Below are 5,607 nucleotides of genomic sequence, written 5' to 3' on the forward strand. Positions count from 1 at the left end.
TGTTGGCATCTTAGGAACGCCAATTTTGTATATACATTACAAGTTTTACAATTGTCTAGTCATTCAGTTGTTTTCGACAACTTTTAGAAGTTAATGTAAAAACCTAATTCATACACTACTTAATACCATCACTCAACTCGTAAGTCAGTTGTGGAATGACGCAGAAAAAATGCTTAAGTAAAAACTAATGCACATGCCTGCAGCAACAATGATTTTAAAGAGCTCATCACTGCATAATCCAAAATTCCCCCAAGCTCAAGCAGGGAAATGATTTCGTTTAATAAGTTATTCAGACAAGGGAAATGATTTTAAAGGGCAATGAATCGTCATTGTCATCATCACTCTGGCGTACCCCTGCCTCATCATCATCATAATCGCCACCCAAAGCCAGATTTCTCTTCCTTGCTTTCTCTGCTTCTTCCTGGTCCTTCTCTAACAGCCATCCCGGCTTGTAATCTCCACGATCATGCATAAACTTACATGAATCTGCGTAATCACAGTAACCAGGTAACGGAAAACCTGCGATTTGGGTCAGGTCTAAGCCGGTCGACCCGCGGATCTGCTTCGGGTCTAGGCGCGGATCCTGGGTGCCAAAACGGCGTCATTTGCTGCTTCTCTCTCTGCCTAAATTTTCTCGTCCCTCTCTCTAGAATTCCCGCCAGAAAACCCAAATTTTCCCAGAAAAACCCAGAACCCAAAAGAATTAAACCAACCCAGAAATCAAACCAAATCTCCAAAACTATCCAAAAATCAAACAACCCTTCAAGAACACCAAAAATTCAAACTAAGAACAGAAAATTTTTGCTGGAGCTGTTATATTGCGTACTATACTATTTACTTAGTGCTTGGTGCATGTGCATTGGTGCATGTGCATTGATTACAGATTAGAGTTCTTTATATAAGGATTAAAGGATTTCTCTTCAAATTTTATTCTCTTTGTAATCTTTTCTTTTTTGCATGAATTGGGGGTCAAGAATTTCCATAAGCAGTTAATTATTAAATTTGAAAGATCTAAAACCAAATCTACAGGTTTCTGAAAAATCCCACGTTTTTGTATTTCTGACTTTCTCTTTTTTTTTTTTCAAATAGCAAAAAAAAAATCGAGAATAATATAAAAAAATAAAATTAAAACTAAAAACCAAAAACAAAAATAAAATCATAAAAATAAATTGAAAACATTTTCAGACTTTTAATTTTGAACCTAAAGTTCAATTTTACAATTAAAACCCCAATTATACAATTTCACAATCAAATTAAAATTCAAAACTCAAGGAATATGAAAAAAAATCTTTAAAAAATTTTTGAGATAAAATGGAATTACTACAAAATTGATGCATATTCAAATTGTTCAATACTTAAAACTGAAAAAATAAAAAGTAATAGTATGTCATGTTGGGTTAAAATAAGCTAATGCCTGCTTAAATAATCTAATGCATACTTAACTTCATATCATTTCTGGCCCTTATGGATTTCATAGCATACTCGGCGTCATAAAATTTAAGCCCAAATATGGATTCATCGTCACCTTTGTTTTTTGTTTTTATTTAATATATATATTTAATAATTGATTTTAATTTTATTATTATTGTATTCAATTTTATTATTATAATAATTAATTTTATTTTTATTGCTATTTTTAATTTCATCTAAATTAATTTTATTTTCATTCAAATTGTTATTAAAAAAAAGTGAAATCTAAATAATACTTATTACTCTTTCCATTATAAAAAAATAAAATTTTTATTTTGGTACATAATGCATAATAGATGGCATACGTTTATATATAAAAAAGAAATCATGAATTTAAGTATAATCATATTTTATTTTAACTCTATTTCAAAATTTATATTAACATTTTAAATTTATATCCTTTTCTTTTAAATTCAAATTTCTAAAAACAATTTAATTAACAAAAAAATCCTCTTTCATTGATCAAACAACAACAATGAAGAAGCAATCATAAAGGAAAGAAAAACTAATACCTTGAAAACAAAAATAAGAATTTAAAGCTTTAATAATATTTGTTTTTCAAAAAAATTGTAAAAAAAAAAATTCATACATATAAATAAAATTAATAATCAACCAAAAAATGCAAAATTGGTTACCAGATTGATATTGATAGGCCAATTGGGTCAAAAGACCCGGTTTTATCTTACATGAGCTGGGTCCATTAATACCGAAATTGAGCTTCCCTTTGACGTTTTGCACTAATACACAAATGGGCAATTTTTTGCGAATCATAAACTGATTGAAGAAAGATACACAAACAATTAACTGAGAAAAGCAAAATTAAAAAAATGTTGTCAAAAGGTTTTTAAGTTAGGGGGTTTTAATCAAATTTTCCCCCTCTTTTTTTTTCTTTGTCCAGGTAAAAATTTCCTCACGTCCAGTTTTATTTTCAATCTCAAAAAATTCTTTTTTTTTACTGTAAAATATGGGTCTTTTTTCAATTGATTTTATCGCCTGTTTTTTACAGTGGCACTTTAATTCGAGAGCTGGAGCAATTGCAGCTAATTTTTGGAAACGTCACATTGGCAAAGGCAGGGTATTTGATTTTTTTAAAAAATTTCTTTTTCTATAATTTCTTTTTTCTATTTTTTGGAAACGTCACATTGGCATTGCAGTTTGAATCTCTTGTTATTATTGGGAAGAATGAGAGGGTTGAAATAGGGAAAAAAAAATAAAATGAAATAGTTGGGTGGAAAGTGTTACCTTTTATGGAGTTCTAGCATGCAATCATCATTTGTTTAATTGTACATTTTGCATTTTCCAACAATTGAATGGATGGAGTTATTCGGATTTCCATTTCACTCCTTTCAAGTATCTTGGTTTAGATAAGTTTCGTCAGTGTTTTCTGTTTTCAAAATGAATTAATATATATGACATAACAGGTTCTTCTTGCAAATTAGGAATTGAATGTTTATGTGAAAAAGGTGGTTATAATCTGATCTTTTCTTTGTTGCATTCATATTCTGTAAAGATGTTTTGCCCTGTCTTTGTTCACCTCCTAGGTCTCAGTTTTTTGTCGCTTTGCTTATGGTAGAGTTTGATCTCCTGCTCTCCCATTTTCCCTTTGCCCCCACTATTTCTCTCCTTCCTCTTTAGCCTTTGAAATTGCTTTTTAGAGCCTTGGTTGTTATAGTGGATTACAAGCATACTTAAAACTATGTTCAAGCTGTTGAATTTAAGGTTTAGCTTTCAAGTGTTAGAGTCTTATTAAAGTTTTGATTTCTTGTGTAAGCCTTGTTTTACCCCCTTTTTTAGAGGGAGAAGGGGTTTGGGAGAGACAAAACTGGCACTTATATTAGTGTATATGGATGTATGTATGTATGTATATGGTATACATAAACATAGGTTTAAAAAATATGCTACATACGATGTTTCTATAAAAAATTGTGTGATTGCAAAATAAAATGTAAATTTCAAGTACTGTGCATACATAAATCATTTCTAAAAAAATTCTAAAAATTAAATTCAATAAAATTAGAGTATAACTTAATGACCAGAAACAAATAAAACTAAAAAAACGAACTACCTAGAACATAAAATTATTTGTGCAAAATTAATGCATTAGCGAACCATATGAAGTTCTTGGTTGTTTTGCCTAATTTAGAGTCTGTTTGATTGGTTTTTGGCTATTTGCTTTTTGCCTCCAAAAGCAAAAAAGAAAAAATTGCTTTTCCATAAGCAATATAATTTTGAAGAGTTATACACAAAATATGTAAATTTGTTATGATTAACTACATGGTTCTACTTCTATATATACTAATTGTGTTATATATTTTAATTATTTTTTCTGTTTTAGACCAATTATGATATATATATATATATATTTTACCTTTTTCTCTTCCTTTCTAGTTAAATATATACGTTTTATTCATGTTCATAGGGAACTTACCAAACTCCTTGACCATGCTCTAGAAATGCCGGTATGTAACGAGTTTGCTTTGAATATGGCAGCTAACAACATCAGTGAATCTTAGGTTTCTTGATGCAAATCATGGCTAATAGATTCACTTGAAGCCTACTTGTCTAAAGATTTTCGGATTTTTTGAGGATTAAATACAGAGGTGGTGCTGATGTTAATAATATTGGACATTGAACACTGTCAAACAACATAGAGGTGGAAATATACTGACTTTTTCAGGTTTCAGGGTTGGTTTTATTTGTTGACTTCATTCTGCTACTTTTTTTTTTTTTTGGAAAGATATATACCAACATCTTATGTAAATATGCAACTTGATGTAGATAATTGTAATTTTGGGGAAGAGAGAGAAGGAATGAAATTGAGAAGATAGTGGTATTTCTTTGAAATTTTGCCATGATGTAAAGTTGTTCTAGTCAGATTTTCTTGATGTTATGATGCTTAAGAAATCCAGATGCTACCGATATCTTGCCCCAAAATAGTTCATTCTTCAACTCCATCTATTTCATCTGGTTTGTTTCTGGGAATAAAAGCATATTCCTTATTGGTAGCAAAATTTTCATTCATTTTACCTTCAAATTTATTGATCAATTAAATTATTAATTGACTTGGTTAGTATTTGTTGAATCATATAACTTAGAAAAAGCAATCAGTTAGTGGAGTTTTTAGATTATACAAGTTAGAGGGCTGTCACAAACCCTTTTACAAATATATTAAAAAATTATATAAAAAAATTAAGATATGTGATAATTTTTTAATACTGTTTATAAAATTTAAAAACTCTATTAAACATATGTGAAGAAATCAAAATATATAAAAATTATCTCGTATATATGAAATTTGCAAAAGAAAAAGATTTTTTTTTTTTTATGTGAGATTGTTAGGATTTAAACTTAAATTATTGAAAGTAAGATTTTTGCGTTTTACTAACAAATTATATAGTTATTGGCTCATTGAATTTTTAAATCAAAGGATCTTTTTAAAATATATTAACAATTAAAAACTAAAAAGATGCACATACCATGAAATATAATAGTAAATTAGGAACAAAAGCATGAGAAACAAGTTGCTTAATCAATAAATTGACTAGCCCAAAAAATCAACAAATTAAAAACCTGTGTTTCATTTTTGCTCAAAAGTTTGAAAAAAAAAATCTAAAGAACACATTTATTCGCACTTTTCAAACTTATTTATTTTGGAAATTGTGATTTTATAATGGTGGAATAAGAAAGAAAATGATAGATACTATGGGAATGCATTGGTCTAAGTCTTAGTCTTTGCTTTATACTTAGTTTTGGCATCAAGCATACAAATGTATCAATCTTTTTGCCCCCATCTTTACTTCACGAGAATAATAATTTTTGTAGTTATTTCAGTCTAAGTCATTAAAAAGACTAAATATTACAATAATAATTAATATCCTTAAAATCCATTCCCTGTGTGCAAATTTAACTTGAAGACAAAAAGCAACCTCCGTTGAGAAAAATTTTTTTTTATCTTTTTTAAAAGACAAACTTGATTTAAGCAAATTGCTAAGAAAATTATTTTTAACAAAGTAATGATAGGTTAAGAAGATGTAAACATTTGTATGATTGGAAGACTTATAAGTATAAAGCAAAGAAAAGACTAAATACCAATAAAAAAATCTCATACTATCATTTTCTTTGTGAGTTCAAAATTAG

Source organism: Durio zibethinus, chromosome 27 (genome assembly GCF_047325235.1).
Source record: "Durio zibethinus cultivar Kanyao isolate XHJ-2024 chromosome 27, ASM4732523v1, whole genome shotgun sequence".
NCBI classification, from domain to species: Eukaryota; Viridiplantae; Streptophyta; class Magnoliopsida; order Malvales; family Malvaceae; genus Durio; species Durio zibethinus.